At 38.3% G+C, this 26,653-nt stretch overlaps 1 protein-coding gene across 1 annotated transcript in view; it reads left to right on the forward strand.

Annotated features, from left to right (window-relative positions):
* LOC106094159 (membrane-bound transcription factor site-1 protease) overlaps positions 1–26,653 on the forward strand; it is a 165,810-nt gene that overhangs the window by 73,994 nt on the left and 65,163 nt on the right. The gene's annotated exons all lie outside the window — the stretch shown is intronic.

Below are 26,653 nucleotides of genomic sequence, written 5' to 3' on the forward strand. Positions count from 1 at the left end.
GTCGTCGGCATAGTTCTCTTGTGATTAGTGTGCCATATCTATTCACATCTGCATCTCGTATAATCTTCTTCAGCAGGATATTAAAGAGATCACACGATAGGCTGTCTCCTTGTCTGAAACCTCGTTTGGTATCCTGCATCCTGCAGAGTCTCATTAATTTTGCAGGGATACCAAACTCAGACATGGCTTGAAATGCCTTTGAACATAAAGGAGTATCGAACGTAAAGGAGTAACAAAGGGATGGTAGGTGTTGATTTGTCCTTCTCGGGTCTTTTCCAGGGTTTTGCGCAGTGTCAATATCTGGTCTATGGTGGATTCACCAGGTCTAAAGCCGCATTGATAGGGCCCAATTATCTCATTGACATTAGGTTTTAATCTTTCACACGTCGAGAGTATCTTGTATGCGAGGGGGAGGAGACTTATTCCTCTGAAGTTGGCATATTCCGTCTTGTCTTCTTTCTTGTGTACGGGATAGAGTATGCTGAGTTCCTATCATCGGGTATGCGTTCTTCTAGCCAGATTGCGCAGATAAGCTGATGCATACGCCTTATCAGCGTGTCGCCTCCGGTCTTAACTAGTTCAGCGGGCAACCCGTCGGCTCCTGCTGTCTTGTTGTTCTTTAGTCGGGTCACTGCAACTTGGACCTCATTCTGACTAGGAGGTAAACATTCTATACCATCATCAGGGATTAGTTCTGCTGTATCCACTTCGCCGCCAACGTCGGACACTAGCAGTTGGGTAAAATGTTCTTTCCATATCCTCAGCATGTTATCTGTGTCAGTTACCAAATTTCCTTCTTTGTCTCTGCAGGAGGATGTGCCTGCACCAAAGTCATCTGTTTGATGTTAAATTCTTTGGTAGAATTTCCGGACTTCATTCTGACTCCTGTACATCTGAATTCACTCCGTCTTTACTATTCCTTTGTTTCTCATAGTAGTTCTCATAGTTTTCCGGGGGCGGGTTACTGGCCCAGCGCCCCAACCTCATAGGTTTTGTGGGATTGCATATGTACCCCTCGTTGTAGCGAGCCACTTGCTCCAAGATCCGACGCTCGCCTCCAGCCGCCCCTAAGCTGGGAACAGACGCTGATGTTGACCATTGGTTATTTGAAGGCGCCAATAACTCCCCTTGTCATCCCGAGTATCATTGGCACTCAGTATTTAATTAAGAGCCAGTGCCACCTGACTCCTCACTGAGACTCCCCTCTCAAAAACGCAGACTGCCCGCAGCCGCATTTGCAGCTACTCCGCATAAAAACTGAGCTTTCCACCATCCCCAACCTGTGGACGCGCCCGGTAGCTTTCAGCTAAGCTACCCGTGATAACGATGGACACCACATAAGTCGGAGCTCAAAGTTCCAGCCTACGAATCTACATTATGTTTCCTTTAAAGTACAGTAAGCAACATTGATAGTGCTGATCCAAATTTTCTGTATAGAGACGAAACAAAGAAATTACCTTTTTTTACGAAAAAATGCCAAAAATTTACTTTTCACATTTTTTGATTTATAACTTGTATAACTTTTGACTGAAGAATCGGATCTTGAACTTGGTGCAGAAATGCTTTCACCAGCAACAAAAAAAGAGATCAGCCTCCGCGAAAATTAAAAAAAAAACGTAAAATTGCCACAATGGCAATAACAACCAGGACGGTAAGGTCACGAAAACGAACGAACGCCTTCTCTGAGTATGGCAAAATCCTCATCGTTTGGGTGCCTTGCCATAACAGAGAACACGGGGGAAATGAAAGGGCAGACGATTTGGCGGTGAAGGCCAGAGGACTGCCGTCAATAAACTTAGTTAATCCAAAGCCTTTCGGGTCGACGCAGTCCGAGTTAAGAGCGAGGGCGATGAATGCGCATTCAACCCTGTGGAACAGCGAAACGGTCGGTAGGTCGACGAAAATCCAGATCGTAAGAAGACGAGGCTACTATTGAAAGGAAGCAAGAAGGAGGTCAGTATAGCTATTGGTATCATGACGGGACACATAGGATTACGAGCTCACTTATGTAAAATCGGTGCGACAAGTGATAGCATGAGTAGCGCATGCAGTGAAAATGATGAGACGCTGGAGCAGTTCCTTTGTCATTGCCCGACTTTCGCGTCTAACAGATACCGGCACTTAGGTGGGAACATAATGCCAGACATGAACAAACTAAGTTGCGTGGCATGAAAAACAATTAAGGATTTTGTAAGTAGGACGGAATTTCTAGCTTAAAATTTTCTTTTTTGAGGTTACTTTTTAGAGCGCACAACAAGCCGATTACTGGCTTAGGTGTATGTCCAAAGAGAGAGAAAATTCTAATGAAATTTTTGCTTAAGACAAAAACTTTGCTTATTTTTGATTAGGACAAAATTTTTATGTTATATTTTCTTAAGACAAAATTGTAATAAATTTTTTTGAGGCAAAATTTTGAGAAAAACTTTTAATTTTTTAAATTTCAGTAACATTTTGTGAAAAAAAAAATTTCAAATTCTTTAAAGACAAAAAATCAACAACATTTTCTCTAAAACAATATTTCGAATAAATTGCCCTTAAATTTTGACTGTTGTATTTTTTTTTTTAATTTTGTTGTTTTACAATACTAGCTGGCTGTCTCTCTGTTTTTTTATTTAAATTATTTTTCAATTTTAATGGAATGCATGTTAAAGTTGCGATATATCAACATGAGCAACAAAACACTGTTAATCCATAAATCGGTACACAATGTATAAAACAAAAAGACCTCCACTTTGAATAAAAAACATTAAGATTGAATAAACAGTTTAGTATAAAAATATCTTCATTTTATTTTATTCTAAAAAAATTTTAGAATTTATTTTTTTTTTTTTTTTGTTGAAAAAATGTCTTCTACTTTGTCCGACTCCGGGAAAATTGCTCTACTCCGACTTCGCAGCCCAGGCTTGAACCCACGACGTTCGAGCAACAATGAACCGTGGTCGTCGTCTTAGCTTTCGCACCCATACACATAACTTCCAAACGATGCACAAAACCATATGTATGCCCTGGAAACAGTTAGAGGTATGTGGAAAAGATATTCAAGCTACAACAAAACACACACACATTGAAAAAAATGGCACAGCCAGTAGGATGCATTTCATAGAAATACTTTCGCAATTTCTTTGAGATTAATACAAACTGCCAATGTACGACCTTTGAAGCCCTCACACCTAAAAATTTCTGATTTTCCCCTTACCAAGGCGTCGAAACGTGTCAAATCATGGTTAGTGGGGTGTATGTCCTGTGGCTTTAATTTTTCCATTGTATAAAATTTGTGATCATTAAGCAAAGAGAAATTAAAACATCATTAAAAAACAATCCTCGTCCTAACAGGCAAACAAAATTAGAAATAAATAAAATATATGATGTTGTTAATGATAAACCTCTAGTCATAGAATTGGATACTGGGTGATCTCGGAAAACACTTATAAAGTGTGATTTTTTAAGAGCTATAGGAAAGTTTTTCAAAAATAAAAAAGACATAGAACTCAGAAAAATGCATGAAATCTTTATTTGAATCGATAGTACGGTCAATATAATTTAATGTTTGAAGATTATTTCCAAACATTAAATTAACTTAGTCCTATTTTGGCATACGCTTTCCAAAATATAGGGCGGTATTTCATAAATAAATGCTTCAATATTGTCTTCCAATGCGTCAATTGAAGCGGCCTTGTCTGTGTAGACATAAGCTTTAATATATCCCCACAAAAAATAGTCTAAAGGCGTTAAATCGCACGATCTACGCGTCCAATTGACCGGTCCCGAACGTGAAATAAAATGTTCACCGAACGCGTGCTGTGTGGCATGTGGCCCCGTCTTGTTGAAACCACATGTCATGCAAAACAAGATCTTGCATTTTAGGCAAAGAAAAAGTTGGATATAATTTCACGGTAGCGCTCACCATTCACAGTTACGTTACGATTCGCATCATCTTTAAAGAAGCACGGTCCAATGATGCCACCAGCCCATAAACCGTACCAAACTGTGACTTTTTCTGGATGCATTGGTAGCTCTTGCAATGCTTCTGGGTGATCTTCACTTCAAAACCGACAATTCTGCTTATTTACGTACCCATTGAGCCAAAAATGAGCTTCGTCACTGAAGAAGAAGCGCGCAATGAAATTTCCTTACAGAGCACGCATTATTAAAAACAAAAAAACAAGTAAAAAGGCGTTAAGTTTGGCCGGGCCAAACTTGGAATACCCACCAATTCGTGTATATATGTAAACCACCTTTCGTCAAAATCCGGTGAAAAATGCATACCTTATGCCCGATACCATCTATATCGAAATATTTTCCAATTTTGACCAAATACTTATAAGTACAAGTCATTGTTCAATTGTGTTTAACAAAATACTGGACTTTTTTTCAGTAGCTATATCTAAAGATGTCGGATGTCGAAAAGCCTAACATAAGTCACTGTGCCAAATTTCAGTCGGATTATAAATGCGCCTTTTATGTGGCCAAGACTTTTATTCGAGATATCGGTCTATATACAAATCTGGACCGATTTGGGCCAAGTTGCAGATAAATGCCGAAGTTTAACACAACTCACTGTCCCAAATTTCGCGAAATCGGACAATAAATGCGCTTTTAATGGGCCCAAAACCTTAAATCGAGAGATCGTTCTATATGGGAGCTATATTCAAATCTCGACCGATCTGTGCCATATCGCAGAAGTATGTCGAGGGGCTTAACTTAACTCACTGCCCCAAATTTCGGCGACATCGGACAATAAATGCGCCTTTAATGGGCCCAAAGCCTTAAATCGAGAGATCGGTCTATATGGCAGCTATATCCAAATCAGAACCGATCTGAGCTAAATTGAATGGTGTCGGACGGCCTAACACAACTCACGGTCCCACATTTCAGCAAAATCGGATAATATATGTGGCTTTTATGGGCCTAAGATCCTAAATCGGCGGATCGGTCTATATGGGGGCTATATCAAGATATAGTCCGATATAGTCTATCTTCGAATTTAACCTGCGTATGAACAAAAAAAAAAGAATCAAGAGTCAATTTCAGCTCAATATCTCTATTTTTAAAGACTGTAGCGTGATTTCAACAGACAGACGAACGGATATGGCTAGATCGTTTTAGATTTTTACGCTGATCAAGAATATATATACTATATAGGGTAATCGAAATGGATATTTCGATGTGTTGCAAATAGAATGACAAAATGAGTATACTCCCATCCCTCAGTGGTGGGTATAAAAATCCAATAATTTGCAAGCGTTGTTCGTTTGTAAGACTATTCATGGTTAAATTATAGATCAAAATAAATATGTTTGACAGTGAAACAAAACACGAAATGTGCATCAGCTGTTTAAACCAGTGTTGCCAAAAAGATAATAGCTAAAAAATCACCCTTTAAATTAATTTTTGCAAACATCAGCATCCGGAAAGTTGATATTGATTGTTTAAAGCGTCTTTCCACTTCGAAACCTCTTTTCCAGTATTCACGTCCTATTCGGTTAGATGGATTTAGCACGGCAATCAAAGAAGTTCTTCTTTGATGATAACTATGATTTGTACAAACATCTTATCAGTGGTCCGAGCTGTGTCTTATGTTGATAATCTTAATTGGTGCTCGGTTAATAAAATAAGGGACATATTAATAGCCAATAATGGAAGAATACAACTGTGTTGGCTTCCCGGTCATCTAGGCCTGTTCGGTAATACTTTTGTGGACTCCGCCGCTAAATTTGGCTGTTCTGCGCCTTTAATAATGAAAACAATTTTCGAAAAACATGATTTAAAGAAATATATCACCAATAGACTTCACTTTTTTGGAAAACAAAAACAGTTTCAAAACCATTACTACAACATTATCAATTTTAACAATTCTGTTTTTCTCAACCCTGTTAAACTATGTAAAAAGAAAATACACATTTTCTCCCTACTTCGTTCGTATGGGTCATACAATTAAAACGCACCAACATCTGCTAAACATAAACATGGATAACAAGTACCCCAAGTGTGGCAGCATATTATCTGTGGCTCATATTCTAGACAGCTGTACTCATCTCACCCAATGGCAAACCAAAACCTTGGAAATAAAGTACTGGATATTCTCAAAACACCATCAGCTGACAGCATAAATATAATTTTCAACTTCATATCTAATGTAAAACTACCAATCTAAAAAAATTCAAGATTTTACTGGTAACCTATGTAGCAAGTGCTAATTTGTTGTAAAGTATTAGGCCTATTTATTATAATTTATTTGCGATGAGTTTAATAAATACTTAAATAAATAACATAACATTGTTTAAAAGCAATATTTCGATAAAAGTTTCTCTGAGAATAATTTCTCTGACATTTTGACTGTTTGTTTTTTTATTTTTGTGTTTTTCAATATAAGCTTGGTGTCTATCTATTTATTGCACTTATTTATCAATATTTTGAATTTAAATTGAATGCAGTTTCAAAATATGATATATCTAAATGAGAAACAAAAAAAGACCTGGAGCTTAAATTAAAAACACAGCAAAATTTAATACAAATGTCTAGTAGAAAAATAACATTCTATTTTTATACCCTATACCACTACTGAGGTACAGGGTATTACAACTTAGTGAATTAGTTTGTAACACCCAAAAGGAAAAGAGATAGACCCATTGATAAATATATCGATCGACTCAGAATCACTTTCTGATTCGATTTAGCTATTTCCGTCTGTCTGTCTCCTGTCCGTCTGTCCATGTTAATTTGTGTACAAACTACAGGTCACAATTTTCTTCCGATCGCCTTCCAAATTGGTATAGGCGTGCTTTTCGGCTTAGAAGTCTGTTGAAATTGGAAAAAATCGGTTCAGCTCCCATATATATATGTTCGTCCGATTTGCAGTAATACTGCTATAAAATCGTCATTTGTTAACCGATTTTCTCGAAATTTGGCAGGAAGGATTTTCTTATGACTCTCGACATTACTGGTGAATTCATGGAAACAGCTTCTTCTTTACTGGTTTGATTCTAAAACGATTTTAGAATTTAATCTTTTTGTTGAAAATTTTTTTCTACTTTTGTCGAGAAAATTATCTTGACTCCTGGCGAAATTGGTCGACTCTGACGTCCTATTTCAACCACGAAATCAATTGATCCAATCAAATTTTTAATTGAAACTGCTTCAATAACAAAAATAATAATGTCAATAACCGTTTTTGAAAAAGCAATTGAAACATTTTTTAATTAAAAAAATTTCATATTCAATTGAAAAATCATTGAGATTTTTTTGAAATTTTCCATTAACTTTTTAATTGATCTAATATAAAAAGCAATTAAAATGTTTTGAAAATTTCAATTAATCCCTATAATATTTAATAAACAGTTGTTTACCTCCTTGAGCATGAACTTGTGGTGCGTTGTGTGGGCAAAGGTTAGTGGGCACGCCTACTAACAAAAACTCCCTAGCGGAGGTTTTTCAAAAAAATTCGGGTGTCGGGTAGAGGTGTCATTTAGATTTGTTGTTGTTGTCATAGCAGTGTGTTGTACACTGAGACGCCGGCCTTTGGCCGATGAAGAAATCCATTGGGTTTATGCGAAATGCGAAAGCGGTTAACCGGCTGCCATGGTATTGCAACAGATTTTTTGAAATGGGGGACGTATGGGTTTATTAATCTTTGCTTCCATTTATATTGTAGCGGACAATATAACTTTTAATTGATTTTGCTTCAGCTCCATATACTATATATATATATATATATATATATATATATATATATATATATACATATATATATATATATATATATATATATATATACATATATATATATATATATATATATATATATATATATATATATATATATATATATAAATCCGTAAGGTAGGTCTCAAATTAAAACTTTAAGAACTTAAGCACATTGTGGTATTATCTATTCTAATGAAATGGATTATGCTATTTTGAGTATTGGTGAGGCTATTCGGTGATCTGAAAATATATATCAGATTCGTATTTTACTCTAAAATATCTTTTATTTTACTCTAAATATTTTTTACTCTAAATATCTTTTATTTGACACTTTTTACCGAATGTTGATATCAGATTCGTGCTCTACTTCCAAAGACCTTTCATTTGGCCACTTATTGCTATGGTTGGTAAATTTGTCCTCTTTGGGGTTGTTTTGGGGGAAGGGCGCCCCCAAACACTTGGTTCTACATTTTGATATCAGATTCGTATTCTACTCTCAAATACCTTTTATTTGAGACCCGTGTTGCCAATGTCAGTAAATATGTCTTGTTTGGAGGGTGTTTTGGGGAAGGGGAGGACCTCCAGAAACTTGGTCCCCAAAGTGGATATCAGTACAGTGGATATTTTCGATACAAAATTTTTGGTTTTAGGTTACTAAAAGAGAACACACAAAATTTCGAATAAATCGCACCACCCAATTTCGAGATATGTCTTTTAAATATTAGGGTATGGAGAAGGGTCCGCCCTCCCTTATTATATCAAAAATGTATCTATTTTCACCACGGGATCATTATGCACTATCTGTAAAAATTTCAAGAAAAACGCTTCAACCGTTTTTCAGTCTATACGGAATAGACAAACAAACAAACGCAATTTGATTTTTATATTTAAGACTAGCTGGACAAGGCCCGCTCCGCTGTGCATTCTGTCACTCTTTCATTTTATCTGAGCCCTATACTGGCACGGTCAGGAAATAAGTCCTGTTTGTTGGTGCTTTTTATTTTAACCTTTTATTGCTATGGTCGGTAAATATGTCCGGTATGGGGGTATTTCTGGGAGTGAGGTGGACTTCCACATATATGAGATTCATGCTATAGTCTCAAATACCTTTCATTTGAGCTCCATATTGTCATTGTTGGTTTATATTTCCATTTGGCGGGCTTTGGAGATGGCGCGTCCCCTAGATATCCCATCCTAAATAAGGATACCAAATTTGTTTTTGTTTTGAGTTATTATTAACAAACTAAACTTCGCCTTAATTTCCCCATCCATCTGCATCTGGCATTTTTTTGGGCATAGTGTAAGGGGAGGTCTTGGTTTTGGTGGTGGATTGGAGTAGCCAAACCCTTTGCCCCGAATGGGGATATAAGATTAATAATCTACTCGCAAAAGCCACATTTGAGCTACATATTTCTATAGTCGGTATATATGTGTGGATTCTTGTTTGAACCGTTGAGTGGAGCGGGCGTTTTGTTATTTCGCTCCGCAAGAAATTTTCTGTAACTCGTAATTTAAGTCACTCAAGGATAGCTACGATAGTGGTATCCATTAGGCGGTTTATGGTCTGCGTCTGTTTTTTTTTATGTAACCAGCACGCAGCGCAGCGTTGAAAATTAGGAAAGTTAAGGGTTGGAGGGGGAAGAGGGAGTAGTGTTCGTCTTAAATTTCTGAACGTTAATGTCGTTGGAAAGACATTAGCCGGAAGTCGATTCCACATACGTATGGTTCGGGCGAAAAATGAATTTTCTCGATAGTACATCGTTCGGTCAACTGGCCAATCAATTACAAACAGGTGTGAGTTCCTGGCAAGTCTTGTATTCCTAGTGAATATCCTACCGTCAGGGATAAGAAGACGAATATACCTGAAACGCACGCCATGAAAATAACGATAGAGCAATACAACACTACCCACATACCGACGATGTTCAAGAGAAGCAATAGAGTTGGATACTATACTGCCCCCAATCTACAACATCGCTCTCCGATCAACACCTGTTCAAGAAGCTCCAGGGATGAATTTGGAGCTTCTGCCCATATATGAGAGTTATATTCCATCCGCGGCCTGATGCAGGTAGTATAGATATTGAGAAAATCAGAAGAGGTGAAGTACTTCCTGCACCGCTTAAGAAAGCCCAAACACTTGAATGCTTCTCTCGAAACTTCGAATACGTGTTTTGACCAACGGACAGCACATTGTATCTTCATGCCCAGAACATCAAGAGCATCTGACTGCTCAATATCTATACCGCCGATATCTATCTATATGACGCTGAGCATATTGCAATTGGCTGGTAATTCGCAAGGTTGTTCGGCCCACCTTTTCTGGGGATGGGCTGAATGTTCGCAACCTTCCGACGCCCCGGAAGGTAAGCAAGGCTGAAAAAGTTGCGTAGTGGACGAGCAAGCGTCCAGTGGTGCCGCAGATCTAGAGCCCGGGAGTAGGCTTAGAATGGACTGCTAAGACCCAACAGCTGCGGTGGTAGTATCGTTGGCCGTTGCATGTTGTCTGCTACTGAAACCTATACTGTTGGAGCGGCTGCTCCAGGCTCCACTAGCCGACAGACGACTGGTCAGCAGGGACTTTTGACGAAGACATCTGGTTCGAGTCTTAAGGAAAAGGCTGAACCTATTCTATCTTCGCATGCCTATAATTTGCCTAGGCCATCGGCCTTCCCGGCAAACCAACACGCTCTTTAAGAGGTTGGAATAATAGAAGGCGCATCGCTCTCAGGTTTATTGAGAGGTTTGGTGCGAATGATCCTATGACTCTCACTGTTTGAGAGAGAGACTCCCTAAATTGGGCTCGGGGATTCGCTGCACAGGCTACTCTAAAGACTACCCGTCTAGATTCGGAAACGGCACCGCAGTCAGCCAAAAGGCTGCGGTCATCTGGAGGGCATCCCATGCCTAAAAGGATTAGGGTCAAAGAACCTTTGCTAATGTCGCTAGGGCCAGTTGTCGACAAAGGAGAAGAACATTCATACCTAGAAATAATTGGAGTGGCATAGTCAATGGACTGTCATCAGCATATTCCGATGTTCTTAAGGAAATTCCTGGGTCTCCTCCAGTTTGTGATGATGGAGGCTGGTATCGGGACCGATACAGACTAATTGCCTTCGAGGATCAACGCTAAATTGAAATGTGTCCTTGTGCGCTACAAAAGATTGATGGGATCTGGCCAGGTGCAACACTAGATTTAGTCAAGAAGGAAGATATTCCTTCTCGACCAATGGTGTATGCTTGGATACCAAGGCTTCCCTCAGTTGCTGAATTCATACTTGGAAGACTAAGGGATTCTAATCCCAATCTTTCAACCACCGACTGGAAGATTGCTAGATTGGAGGCTGATGTGATTGGAAACATGCAGTATTCGTACTAAACTCCGGCTGTCTCGCAGACCTCAAAAAGTCTGAAGGGGTTGTATCCTACGGATTTAACAAGTTGAAACTGAGGTGGGGTTGATAAATCAGAAGACGACTCAGCAGTTGTTGATGATCACTTGCCTGGGGAACTATCGACCACATCGCTAAACTCTGGCGGGTTGCAGGAAACTGAAAATCCTCCTGCTAAAATCGAGACAGTAGGGGAAGGCATCGAAACGGTTTCAACAAGTCCGGTGTAGGTGGATCATCCGGATGAACTGGGCTCAAGATGTGCACCAGCGAGGAAAGACGGAACTCAAAAAGTACTTCGAAAGCAGCAGCTAGTGAAGCATCAATGGAGGAATCGTCCACACCGCAAATGTCCAGTGTCCTGAGAAAGAGTGGTTCCACTGCTTTCTCACCTGCCCCTGGATCGCTACGGAAGCTCATCATGACAAAATCTAACAAATTTTGTGAGGATGAACTCCTGGCGGAATCAGAAGACGAGGCTAACACAACAGTGTTGGAAGATCTAAATCCTGATTATGGTCCAGTTTCTACAGATAAATCGCTATCATTGGAAGGCCGCTTCGGCGGCACTAAAGTCCTCCTGATGGTAGGACGATTGGACGTGGTTCTTAACCAGGAACCATGGGTGTTTGGAGGAATGGTTCGTAGACTAAGAATTCTGGGATTTAAACTACTCAAGGGTACGGGGAATGGGAGACACAGAGCCTGTATTCTTGCAAAGAGTAGTCTAATCTAAATGTTTTTCTTCTTCCATCGCTAAGCATTGAAGATTCAGTAGAAGCTAGCCTTGAAATATATATCTCATTACTGCCTGGTTTCCCTATATATGGCACAAGATTCCGAGATGCCGCCTTCAAACCTTTAGTTGCTGGTTAAAGCCGCTTCTGTAGGGAAGAAGAGCCTCATTGTGGGAAGTGATGCTATAGCACATCACCAGATATGGGGAAGTTCGGATGTGAACGAAAGGGGTGAGCTGCTTATCGAATATATTATAAGTTGCAATCTGGCGATTTGTAATAAAGGGGATAAGCCGACCTTTATTACCAGAAACAGGCAGGAGGTACCAGATATTACCTTTGTATCGGAAGATATAATTGGAAGAATATGAGATTGGGAAGTGTTGGATGATCACAGCTTCCCGATCATCGTTATATTGGTTTCAACATTGGAGAAAATACTGCAGAAGTGGCCTCTCGGCTAAACAGAAGAAAGGCGGATTGGGATAAATTTCGGCACAAATTCGATCCCTTCTAGACCAGAAAAAGAAGTGGCAATTGCGCAGGATATAGACATAATGGTAAAGCGGATTACGAAGTCCCTGAATGACTCACTTTTGTCAGCATGTCCTAGTGCCAGAGCTTGTTGGTCTAAGAATGGACTGCAGAAAACTCTACAACAGAGCAAAAGCTACAAGAGCACCACACGATTGGGAAATCTATAAGGCTGAGCTAAGAAAATATAAGGGCGAGATCAAAAAGGCTCAGAACAAATCCTGGGAAGAATTTTGCAGCGCAGTGAAGGATACATCTGAGGCCTCTTGGCTAAGGAAGATTCTGTCCTCGATACCTATTACGGCGAGGTATATTCAGAAGTCAGAGAATTTTTAATAACTTGCTAACTAAAGGATGCATTACGGCAGGCTTGGGATCTGTGGATCTAAAAAGATGGTTCAGCAGAGGAACACCTCAAGAAGGTGTACTGTCTCCTCTACTTTGGAATATAGCCATTAACAATATATTATTGTCTCTGGAAGAATTAGCAATATATTATTGTCTATGGTCGCGTATGCGTATGAAAGTTTCCCAGCACTCTATGAGATATATTTCAGGAAGCTCTACGTGCAACAGCGAAGTGAGCTACCGAAAGTGGTCTGGGTATAAATCCGTGCAAGACAGAAGTAGTTCTTTTTAGCAGGAGATACAAGTTGCCTACAGTGGAACATGTCTCCTTGGGAGGAGAGAATGTTCCATTTACAGAAAGCGCAAAATACCAGGGTGTTTTGCTGGACAGGAAATTGAACTTCAAATCCAACATTTTGGAAAGGACATGAGAGGCAACTCTTGCCCTATACACCTGCAAGAGATCCATTGGCAAAAGTTGGGGGTTTAGACCGCGCGTCATGCATTGGGTATATACTGCAGTTGTCAGACCTATTATGTGTGTATCAAGGAGAGATCCTTAAAATTAAGGAAATGGTGGAATAGCTAAGATATAATGTCATAACGACGATTGACATAAATATCTTTTCAGGCAGCCATTAAATCCCTGGAGAACGTATTTCTGAATTCAAAAACCGCCCTCGACTGCTGCAGATCTCTTAAGATGGCTGAACAGTTCATAATTCACCCGTTTTTGGTGCCGGGCCACAGAGATATCCCAGGGAATTGTAAAGGGGACGAGCTTGCGACACTAGGAACTGCCTTACACTTTCCAGGGAAACTGGAATCTGTGGATATGCCTCTAGCGACATGTAAGCTAATTTTCCAGGACCAGGCCCGAAGGACAACGAATAATAGATGGTCGCAAAGAGGGGCCGTGAGCATTCCAAAACTATGTGGGCTAGTCTAGACTTGAAAAGGTCTACTGCTTTGCTGTCATCGGCTAGAACAGACGTCACAGTCATTGTGTCTGTCGTGGAAGGTCACTATCTAATCGGAAAACATGCTGGCAGACTTAAACCTAACCTAATCTACGTTATCAGTGATATTTTTGTAGTTTTTCAAAAAAGTTTTCGTGAAAAACATAGGTATTTCTCTGTGAAACACCAACTTAATACCCCCCTTTTTGTAAACATTCAATTTAACTCGTCGAGTTTCATTTAAGATTTTCGTACATAACACATAAGGAAATCATTATTCGCAAAATCTTTTCGTTGTAAAGAGATTTTCTTGGAAGAAAATCAAAAGTTCAAAAAGTAAAATTTTAAAATGTATTAAATAATATTCACTGTTCTCAAATCTACAGTCAAAACCAAAAAACTAATTAACTACTAGAATGTTCATCCCATAATCACTATGAGCTCCGTCTCAAGTGCCTTAAATACTGTATTGTTAATTATGGAATTCCAAGAAACAAAACGAAATGGTTTTATTTGAAATAATTGTTTTTAAATGTAAGTTAATCTGGGTGATCATTTCGGGGGTTTTACAACAACCAATCCCATTGCAACCGGTTGTACGTACTGGATTGACCCGTGGAAGTCATTCATCGGCAAGGGCTGCCGCCTCAGTTTACAACACACTGCTACAACAACAACAACATTTGGGGGTTTTAACCCTTTCATGCCCACAGTTGCCTATAGGCAACATTGTGCTTATGTGCTTCTAAGTCCCGTTATTTTGAATTGTTTGACATGCGGTTTTTTGCATTGTGTAGTTATAAGAGTTGTGCAAGCTTAAATCTATTTTTTGTACTGTCAGCTAGACACGATTTCATTCAGTAGCCGATCTCGATAGAGTGAACTTGTTAAAATCGTTTAGCGAAAAAAGTGTTTACAAAAAAAAAAATTAAAAAAACATTAAAATAATTCTTTTATTATAAAAACAAGTGCAGAATATAAATAAATAAAGGTAAGTGAGTTATTTAAAAAATAAAAATTATAAGATAAGTGTTTAGTTTGTTTATAATATTTTTGTAAAAGTGCTGTTGCCTATAGACAACATTGGTCAAGTGTGGTAATTTCTGAAAAGTGTACATTTCTTTATGTATAAAAACATATTTAGATTCGTCCAAAAGGTTTAACACAGGCAGAAATTGAAAAAATTGCTAATTTTGACTGAGATGATTCTGAGGATGAGGAAAATGAAGAAGAAGAGGAAAAAACTTTCGAAAACATCATCGAAGAAACGCTAAAAAATGTGATTAAAAGTGGCGAAAATATGGAAGTTTATCTAATTGAGGAACTATTAGCCGTGGAAATGACGGAGCAGGATCTGAAAATAGAGAGGTTTTACAGGAGATTATGGAGAAAATTGATTTGCAAAGTTTGAGGTGGAGGACTCAAGAGTTTACGGATTGTAATACCATTTGGAAAAGCCAAGTGCTCAGCAATGAAGCGAAACAACCAATCGAACATTTCTTCCAGTTCTTTACAGATGAAGTTTGGCAGAAGATTTGTGACGAGACAAATTTGTATGCGGTACAAACTAATGGAACTGAACTAAAATGTAATGTGTCTAAAATAAAAAGATATGTTGGTATATTGCTATACCTTGCTGTAGGCAATATTCCAACATATCGAATGGCATGGGCAGAAAATTTCAAATTGGCGGCGTTTGGAAATGCATTGCCAAGATATAGATTTGAAAAAATTAAACAATTTTTACATTTTAATAATAATGATGTTCAACCTGGGTATGATAAATTATACAAAGTTCGCCCATTGCTGAATTTTATAAAGAGTAAATTCAATGAAATTCCCCAAGAAGAATTCCAAAGCGTGGATGAGCAAATGATTGCATATAAGGGTAATTAGTTTAATGTGGTTATATTATATATATATATTATATTATATATATATATATTATATTATATATATATATTATATTATATATATATATTATATTTATATATATATATTTTTTTTTCTAATCCAGAAATATATATTTTATTAGGTCAACACAGTTTGAAACAATATCTGCCAAACAAGCCCCACAAGTGGGGATTCAAAACGTTCACTAGAGCTGGTGTATAGGGCATAATGTACGACTTTACTCTCTACATTGGTGAAGGAACTTATGAGTCTTTTAGTATGGGAATATCATCAGATATTGTTTTAGCTTTAGCATCCAATATTCCGATGAACCAAAACTTCAAATTATTTTTTGATAATTGGTTTACGTCAATAAGCTTGATGCTTGCGCTACGTCAACGAGGAATATTATCCGTTGGGACAATCCGCAGCAATCGTTTGAAGAACTGTGCTCTAAGGAGTGAGAAGGAGCTTCAAAAACGAGGACGGGATTCATTCGATTGTAAATATGAGGCAACGCACAATTAAATTGCTTGCCGTTGGTATGACAACAAGAGCGTTCAACTAGTTTCCAACTATATAGGTAAAAACCCCATAAGTGAGTGCAAGAGATGGTGCCGAAAGGAGAAGAAGTTCATGATAATATTGGGTTGCCAAAAAAGTAATTGTCGGTAATATAGTAGTAATATAGTCGGCGTTGACAAATTTTTTCAACGGCTTGTGACTCTGTAATTGCATTCTTTCTTCTGTCAGTTATCAGCTGTTACTTTTAGTTTGCTTTAGAATAAAAGTGAGCGAAATTTTGTTTACATTTGTTTGTTTGGCGTCAATTTTAATATGGGTACCACATGTATTGAAAGAAATTCATTTAACAAACCGAATCAACGCTTGTGATATGCACCTTAAACGCAATGAATTCGATCCGTTTTTTAAACGAATCATAACTGGAGATGAAAAATGTATTGTTTACAACAACGTTAGTCGAAAACGATCATGGTCCAAGCATGGTGAACCAGCTCAAACCACTTCAAAGGCTAATATCCACCAAAAGAAGGTTATGCTGTCTGTTTGGTGGGATTGGAAGGGTGTGGTATATTTTGAGCTGCTTCCAAGGAACCAAACGATTAATTCGGATGTTTACTGCCAACAATTGGACAAATTGAATACAGCCATCAAGGAGAAGCGACCAGAATTGGTCAATCGTAAAGGTGTCATATTCCACCAGGACAAAGCTAGACCGCACACATCTTTGGTCACTCGCCAAAAACTGAGTGAGCTTGGCTGGGAACTTTTGATGCATCCACCATATAGCCCTGACCTTGCACCATCAGACTACCATTTATTTCGATCTTTGCAGAACTCCTTAAATGGTAAAAAAAACGGCAATGATGAGGCTATAAAATCGCACTTGGGTTAGTTTTTTGCAGATAAAGGCCAGAAGTTCTATGAGCGTGGAATACTAAATTTGCCAGGAAGATGGCAAAATGTTATCGAACGAAATGGCAATTATATATTTGATTAAAGTTCATTCTAAGTTTTATTAAAAATTCATTTATTTTCTTTTAAAAAATCCGCAATTACTTTTTAGGCAACCCAATATCTCGTCCAGGTTAACAAACGAATGCTTAACAAACATATAGGTGGGGTTGATCTTTCTGACATGTTGATGGAATTATACAAAATCAACCACCGCTCAAACAATTGATATATGCGCATAATATACTGGTGTTTTAATGCTTGTGTAGTAAATAGTTGGCTGTTGTATCGCAGAGACCTCAAATATACAGACGGAGAAGTAAAGCATATGCCACTAATAAAATTCCAGTTGGACATTGCTAACGAGCTTTTGAACGCAACTCAAACAGCTGTTTTACCAAGGAAAAGGAGTCGCCCAACATCGCTTCTTTTAACGATGAAGTCAACTCCTTCATCACCAGGTTCTATACCATCGGCTCCACCATCGCCAGTTCTTTAGACGGCCTTGGAACCAAGTTCCCACAAAAGAGCATATGTTGCCGAACCTATCATTTGTTTGAGTGGTGGTTGATTTTGTATAATTCCATCAACATGTCAGAAAGATCAACCCCACCTATATGTTTGTTAAGCATTCGTTTGTTAACCTGGACGAGATATTGGGTTGCCTAAAAAGTAATTGCGGATTTTTTAAAAGAAAATAAATGAATTTTTAATAAAACTTAGAATGAACTTTAATCAAATATATAATTGCCATTTTGTTCGATAACATTTTGCCATCTTCCTGGCAAATTTAGTATTCCACGCTCATAGAACTTCTGGCCTTTATCTGCAAAAAACTGAACCAAGTGCGATTTTATAGCCTCATCATTGCCGTTTTTTTACCATTTAAGGAGTTCTGCAAAGATCGAAATAAATGGTAGTCTGATGGTGCAAGGTCAGGGCTATATGGTGGATGCATCAAAAGTTCCCAACCAAGCTCACTCAGTTTTTGGCGAGTGACCAAAGATGTGTGCGGTCTAGCTTTGTCCTGGTGGAATATGACACCTTTACGATTGACAAATTCTGGTCGCTTCTCCTTGATGGCTGTATTCAATTTGTCCAATTGTTGGCAGTAAACATCCGAATTAATCGTTTGGTTCCTTGGAAGCAGCTCAAAATATACCACACCCTTCCAATCCCACCAAACAGACAGCATAACCTTCTTTTGGTGGATATTAGCCTTTGAAGTGGTTTGAGCTGGTTCACCATGCTTGGACCATGATCGTTTTCGACTAACGTTGTTGTAAACAATACATTTTTCATCTCCAGTTATGATTCGTTTAAAAAACGGATCGAATTCATTGCGTTTAAGGTGCATATCACAAGCGTTGATTCGGTTTGTTAAATGAATTTCTTTCAATACATGTGGTACCCATATTAAAATTGACGCCAAACAAACAAATGTAAACAAAATTTCGCTCACTTTTATTCTAAAGCAAGCTAAAAGTAACAGCTGATAACTGACAGAAGAAAGAATGCAATTACAGAGTCACAAGCCGTTGAAAAAATTTGTCAACGCCGACTATATTACTACTATATTACCGACAATTACTTTTTTGGCAACCCAATATTATCATGAACTTCTTCTCCTTTCGGCACCATCTCTTGCACTCACTTATGGGGTTTTTACCTATATAGTTGGAAACTAGTTGAACGCTCTTGTTGTCATACCAACGGCAAGCAATTTAATTGTGCGTTGCCTCATATTTACAATCGAATGAATCCCGTCCTCGTTTTTGAAGCTCCTTCTCACTCCTTAGAGCACAGTTCTTCAAACGATTGCTGCGGATTGTCCCAACGGATAATATTCCTCGTTGACGTAGCGCAAGCATCAAGCTTATTGACGTAAACCAATTATCAAAAAATAATTTGAAGTTTTGGTTCATCGGAATATTGGATGCTAAAGCTAAAACAATATCTGATGATATTCCCATACTAAAAGACTCATAAGTTCCTTCACCAATGTAGAGAGTAAAGTCGTACATTATGCCCTATACACCAGCTCTAGTGAACGTTTTGAATCCCCACTTGTGGGGCTTGTTTAGCAGATATTGTTTCAAACTGTGTTGACCTAATAAAATATATATTTCTGGATTAGAAAAAAAAAATATATATATATATATAAATATAATATATATATATAATATAATATATATATATATAATATAATATATATATATAATATAATATATATATATAATATAACCACATTAAATTAATTACCCTTATATGCAATCATTTGCTCATCCACGCTTTGGAATTCTTCTTGGGGAATTTCATTGAATTTACTCTTTATAAAATTCAGCAATGGGCGAACTTTGTATAATTTATCATACCCAGGTTGAACATCATTATTATTAAAATGTAAAAATTGTTTAATTTTTTCAAATCTATATCTTGGCAATGCATTTCCAAACGCCGCCAATTTGAAATTTTCTGCCCATGCCATTCGATATGTTGGAATATTGCCTACAGCAAGGTATAGCAATATACCAACATATCTTTTTATTTTAGACACATTACATTTTAGTTCAGTTCCATTAGTTTGTACCGCATACAAATTTGTCTCGTCACAAATCTTCTGCCAAACTTCATCTGTAAAGAAATGGAAGAAATGTTCGATTGGTTGTTTCGCTTCATTGCTGAGCACTTGGCTTTTCCAAATGGTATTACAATCCGTAAACTCTTGAGTCCTCCACCTCAAACTTTGCAAATCAATTTTCTCCATAATCTCCTGTAAAACCTCTCTATTTTCAGATCCTGCTCCGTCATTTTCACGGCTAATTAGTTCCTCAATTAGATACACTTCCATATTTTCGCCACTATTAATCACATTTTTTAGCGTTTCTTCGATGATGTTTTCGAAATTTACAGTTTTTTCCTCTTCTTCTTCATTTTCCTCATCCTCAGAATCATCTCAGTCAAAATTAGCAATTTTTTCAATTTCTGCCTGTGTTAAACCTGTTGGACGCATCTAAATATGTTTTTATACATAAAGAAATGTACACTTTTCAGAAATTACCACACTTGACCAATGTTGTCTATAGGCAACAGCACTTTTACAAAAATATTATAAACAAACTAAACACTTATCTTATAATTTTTATTTTTTAAATAACTCACTTACCTTTATTTATTTATATTCTGCACTTGTTTTTATAATAAAAGAATTATTTTAATGTTTTTTTAATTTTTTTTTTGTAAACACTTTTTTCGCTAAACGATTTTAACAAGTTCACTCTATCGAGATCGGCTACTGAATGAAATCGTGTCTAACTGACAGTACAAAAAATAGATTTAAGCTTGCACAACTCTTATAACTACACAATGCAAAAAACCGCATGTCAAACAATTCAAAATAACGGGACTTAGAAGCACATAAGCACAATGTTGCCTATAGGCAACTGTGGGCATGAAAGGTTTAAAACCCCCAAATGTTGTTGTTGTTGTAGCAGTGTGTTGTAAACTGAGGCGGCAGCCCTTGCCGATGAATGACTTCCACGGGTCAATCCAGTACGTACAACCGGTTGCAATGGGATTGGTTGTTGTAAAACCCCCGAAATGATCACCCAGATTATCTTACATTTAAAAACAATTATTTCAAATAAAACCATTTCGTTTTGTTTCTTGGAATTCCATAATTAACAATACAGTATTTAAGGCACTTGAGACGGAGCTCATAGTGATTATGGGATGAACATTCTAGTAGTTAATTAGTTTTTTGGTTTTGACCGTAGATTTGAGAACAGTGAATATTATTTAATACATTTTAAAATTTTACTTTTTGAACTTTTGATTTTCTTCCAAGAAAATCTCTTTACAACGAAAAGATTTTGCGAATAATGATTTCATTATGTGTTATGTACGAAAATCTTAAATGAAACTCGACGAGTTAAATTGAATGTTTACAAAAAGGGGGGTATTAAGTTGGTGTTTCACAGAGAAATACCTATGTTTTTCACGAAAACTTTTTTGAAAAACTACAAAAATATCACTGATAACGTAGGTTAGGTTAGGTTTAAGTCTGCCAGCATGTTTTCCGATTAGATAGTGACCTTCCACGACAGACACAATGACTGAGACGTCTGTTCTAGCAAAAGGTAGATGCAGGCTGTGCCACACTGGTTATTCGCGCTCCAAGTGTAGTAAATGCAACGTATATTTGTGCTGTAATCCACAAAAAAATTGTTTTGTATCTTTTCATACTTGAATTGCAATAAAAAAATTAATTAAAAAAAATACATGTTCTCTTGAAATTTACTGATATTGCCCAATGTTGCCCATAGACAACATCCCGTAACTGATGAACCAGGATACCAAGGACTTTGAATTTTTTATCAGTTCATGTGTGAGTCAAGACTAACATATATAGCGCATAAAAAAAATTTTTGGGCTTTTTAATTCGGGCATGAGAGGGTTAAAATTATGTTTCCCAGCCCTTAAAGTTTTTCATTTCATTGCCGATGTTATTCAAATAATTTATAGTTAAATATTACTAAAATATTCTTTGGAAAGGGTATTTCAGACTAACAAGCAAAATAATTTATTTAGAGACATTTTTTTTTTAAATATTTTTTCTACAGATAAAATTTCAATTGAAAAAATAAAACGAGAATTAATAGAAAATTTATACAAAATTATGTCTTAGAAAAATATTTGATAAATATTTGTCTTTCGGAACAATTTTTATAAAAAATGTTTTGCCAAGAAAATTCCATGAAAATTTTGGCTTAAAAAAACTTTTAATAACTTTTTGTTTAAAACAAACACAAAAATTTTACATTGCGATTCGGTAATTACATTTTGAAACAAAACAATCGACTTTTCCTTTACAGCGCACAAGTTCGACTAAAGTGCTCTCCTTTTTGTTTCTATTTTTGTACCAAATTCCTGTAAATTTGAGCACAATTGTCTGTTACTTTCTGAAAGTTTAAACGTTTGTTTGTAAGGGTGTCAATAATATGTAACATTTTTAATGTCTTCCTACGTCCTTAAATTTTGGTGTATAAGGTTTGACTTTCATTTTCTGGTTAGATTTGTGAGATGATAATCTTGTTTTCAATTTAGTTTTGGTTGTTCCTTCATAGTAAGTCATATGACATAACTTAGCTTCATCCCCATTACATTTAATCTTATTAACTACATTTGATTTGTCCTCCTTTTCCATCCTTGATTTTGTCCTGCTTAATATACTATTTAGTGTGTTGTGGCTTTTTAAAGCAAGCTGGCATTTTTACAAATAAATCAACCAAACACCAGCACCTGTGTTTGTAAATCTTCCGTTATACATAATCTTTGGAATGATCAGATCCGTTATTTAGAAGAAAATTATTGAAATTGTGTAAAATAAACAGCCTATAAAAAATTATTTGCTCGAAGAAAAAAGGCCTAAATATGGATATAACAATCAAGATTTGCTCTTCCCTGACATGTGGCATGTTACAGCATTGCATTACAATATTTAGATGGATAAATAAAACAAACGTGCCGAAGCTTAATGTTGCACTTAACAACTGCTAAACCAGTTATTGTTTGAACCGTTGAGTAGAGCGGACGTTTTGTTATTTCGCTCCGCAAGAATTTTTCTATAACCCGTAATAGGTCGTTATTTTTGAAAGAAACATTTAGGTCACACAAGGATAGCTACGATAGTGGTATCTATTAAGAGCCCGGGAGTAGGCTTAGAATAGACTCCGAAGACTCAATAGTTGCCGTAGCATGTTGTCTGCTACTGAAACCTCTAGCCAGGTGCAGCACTAGATTTAATCAAGAAGGAAAATATTCCTTTTCGACCAAAAGATCCTTAATCCATACTTGGAAGACTAGGGATATGTAATTCTAATCTTTCAACCACCGACTGGAAGATTGGTAGATTGGATGAGGCTGATGGTCTCCGGAGACATGCAGTATTCGTACTAAACTCCGGCTGTCTCGCAGACCTCACCAATTCTGAATAAGTTGAATGCTACGGATTCAACAAGTTGAAACTGAAGGTCGATGAAGCGGTGGGGACCCGACAAGCCCTGTGTGTTTCGGCGAACCAGCTTCAGTATTTTAATGACATTTTTTTCATTTACGCTCATTTCTGTTCTCAAATTAGTTTGTTGATTTCTACTAAGAATTCGGGGATTTAAACTTCTTAAGGGTACGGAGAATGGAAGACACAGAGCCCGTATTCTTGCAAAGAGTAGTCTAAATGATTTTCTTCTTCCGTAGCTAAGAATTGGAGATTCAGTAGTAGCCAGCCTTGAAATAAATAAGTCTCATTATCCATTCATTAGGTATCCATTAGGCGGTAGATGATCTGCGTCTGTTTCCAGTGGAGCGGCAGATCTAGAGCCCGGGAGTAGGCTTAGAACAGTTGTCGTAGCATGTTGTCTGCTACTGAAACCTCGAGACCTATTACGGTGGGCTTATTCCGAAGTAGGTGATTGCATAAACAATGAGTAGTGAGCAAATACTAGAACTACTCGTTGACACACATTTCCCTGGAAATTCTCCAGCGAACAACGTGGCATTATTCGTCGGAGTTTATTAGGGAAATTGGTTCCTTGGCTTAGGGAGATATACTCTGCTTGTATCAGCATGTCATATATAGCTGTAGGACGGAGGGACCCGAAGGTCATTTTCATTCCCAAAGCAGCGAAAGATTTTCGTCCTATTAGTTTGTCATCCTTTATACTGAAGACTCTTAAGAGGTTAGCAGAAACATTTCTAGGGCAAAAATCCCTGGAGATCGCCAGTCGCGGCAGCAGCATGAATATAGTAAAGGCAAATCCACTGAAACAGCCCTCCACGACCTAGTCGGCTACATAGAGGGTTCTCTCGCTGTCAAGGAATATACAATGGTATCATTTCTTGATATTGAAGGTGCTTTCAACAATGTAAAACCAACGTCAATCATGAAGGAGTTGGAGTTTCTAGGCATCAGCATGAATATAGTAAAGGCAAATCCACTGAAACAGCCCTCCACGACCTAGTCGGCTACATAGAGGGTTCTCTCGCTGTCAAGGAATATACAATGGTATCATTTATTGACATTGAAGGTGCTTTCAACAATGTAAAACCGACGTCAATCATGAAGGAGTTGGAGTTTCTAGGCATCAACTCTACCGTAAGAAAGTTTATTAATAACTTACTTACTAAAATATGCATTACGGCAAGTTTGGGGTCTGTGGATCTAAACTGATGGGTCAGCAGAGGAACGCACTAAAAGAGGTGTACTGTCTCCACTACTCTGTCTCCTCCAGGTGACCAGTCCGGAACTGTGTCGGGTTCAACTGGTTGTAGTCTTAATGCTACGATATCTGACCGGAGACTTTAATCTGGTACCACGAGTGTCAGAAGCCCCTGGAACTTAGTTTCCAGCATTACAATGGTGTGGCCCTAGAGGGGAGCAACGTGGTGGCTTGGTACCGTGACATATAGATCGGAAGGAGTCTTAGGTAGTGTTCCGCTCCTTACCAAGTAGGTGAACACGTCCAAATGCGTGGGATCAAATTGGTACTCATGTGTGGTTTACTACATGTGGGGGCGTTGGTAGTTGCATTGTATTCACCCTAGGATCTTGGGGCCTCGCAAGTTTGGGCCATGATGGCAGGCATCAGCGTTAAACACAACATTCGTCGACCTGTCTCCTTGTAGAGAATGTTCAATTTATAAAAAGCGCAAAATACCTGGGTGTTTTGCTGGACAGGAAATTGAACTTCGAATCCAACATTTTGGTTAGGGCAAGAAAGACCACTCTTGCCCTATACACCTGCAAGAGAGCTACTGGCAAAAGTTGGGGATTTAGACCGCGTGTCATGCAGTGGGTATATACTGCGGTTGTCAGACCTATTATGCTATATAGTGTTGTGGTCTGGTGGACGGCGCATCAAAAATCCATCTACTGCTTAATACTTAACCGGATCCAACGGATGGCTTGTTTGTGCAGCCGCACTGAGGACGACATCATCTGATGCACTGAATTTAATGCTACATTATGTGCATTTGGACATTGCGCTACCCAAATTGCAGCGACCATTGCCGTGAGGTTAAGGGAGCATTATCATTGGTCATGTGGCGGCCACGGACCCTGTGTTATCCTTGATACAGTATCCGATGTTCCAGGCAGTGTGGACTACACTCTACCTGAGCCGCTTTTTGATAAAATGTACTGTTCTACTATTTCTGATAGAACCAACTAGATAAGTTACATAGACTTCTATACGGATTTTTCTAAACTGGACGACCAGGTGGGCTTTGGGGTGTACTCTTAAGGTCTAGATCGAAAGGTTACCCGTCCACTGCAGTGTGTATCAAGCGGAGATCCTTGCAATTAAGGAAGTGTTGGATGGCTAAGATATAATGTCATAACGACGATTGGCATATATCTTCTCCGGCAGCCAGGCAGCCAGGCAGCCATTTAATCCCTGGAGAACATATTTCTGAATACAAAAACCTCCTAACGAGTCTGATTTAGCGGATATGAACATTCGTAAGTTGTTGGGCTTTTTAAAGCAATCTGGATGGTTTAATGGATCAATGTCCCTGACTGGAGAGGAGTGTTGGCGATGTCCTCAAGTAGTTTGGTATGGCTGACCGTGTCGAATGCCTTCGATAGGTCCAGTGCCACGAGGACCGGCCTGGGCTGATTGAAGCCACGGCAAATGTGTGCGGTAATGGCATGCAAAACAGTTGTTTTGCTATGCAGCGTCTTTGCTTCTGGTGAGAGAAAGGAGATCCCCAAACTCGGGTTCTTTCCAGATTTCTGTAGCTGGATCACTCTACCCATTTTCGGGATACTATAAGAGTGTTCAAAGACAAGTTGAGGACAGTAGTAAGGTACTCAACTCCAGATTCTTCAACATCAATGTAGAGATTCCGACGTGGCCAGACGTGTTGGATGATTTGGCGCCATGGATGACTGTCGTAACTTCGCTAAATTATATGGCAGTCCATCGGCTCTTCTCCTTGGCCTGCCACTCTCGCCATGCACAATAAATTGACGGTTGAACAACCTGGCGCATCTCGGATCAGTCACAGTTATTTCGCCAAAAGTGATCGAGGTCCTATCATCCCATCTACCGGGGTTCGAGAGTGACTTAACAGTAGAACACAGGGGTTAGTGGCGTCCGTACAACGAATCCCATCACGCTCGTCTGCGAGTACTAATGCCTGCGCCGGGAACTTGGGCCGCTCTTAGGGTATTCGATCGGCTGGTATTAAGTGAGCGGCTTCTGCGTTAATAATGTTTCGAAATTTCCTCTTGGTAACTAGCACAACCTTGGGGGGTGTCAATTCACTGAAGCGGCGATTGGTGTATTCTCCGAAGCCAGCCTAATCGGCCTTTTTCTAATTGATAAACGTTCGGCGCTCAGAGGTTATGAAGTCGGGTTGTCGGTCTATGTTGAGAATTATGGGGAGGTCGTCTGACCCCACAGAGATGACGCCTTGCTAGTATACGTCACTCAGGAGATCAGGGATGCAATGGACATGTTTGGCGAGCAGCTACACCTCCTTGTAATCCTAATGGGAGCATTCTCAATCTGCCTGGAGCCTTCAATCTGCTCCGCCAAAGCTATGCCCG

This window comes from Stomoxys calcitrans, chromosome 1, assembly GCF_963082655.1.
Source record: "Stomoxys calcitrans chromosome 1, idStoCalc2.1, whole genome shotgun sequence".
Lineage (NCBI taxonomy): Eukaryota > Metazoa > Arthropoda > Insecta > Diptera > Muscidae > Stomoxys > Stomoxys calcitrans.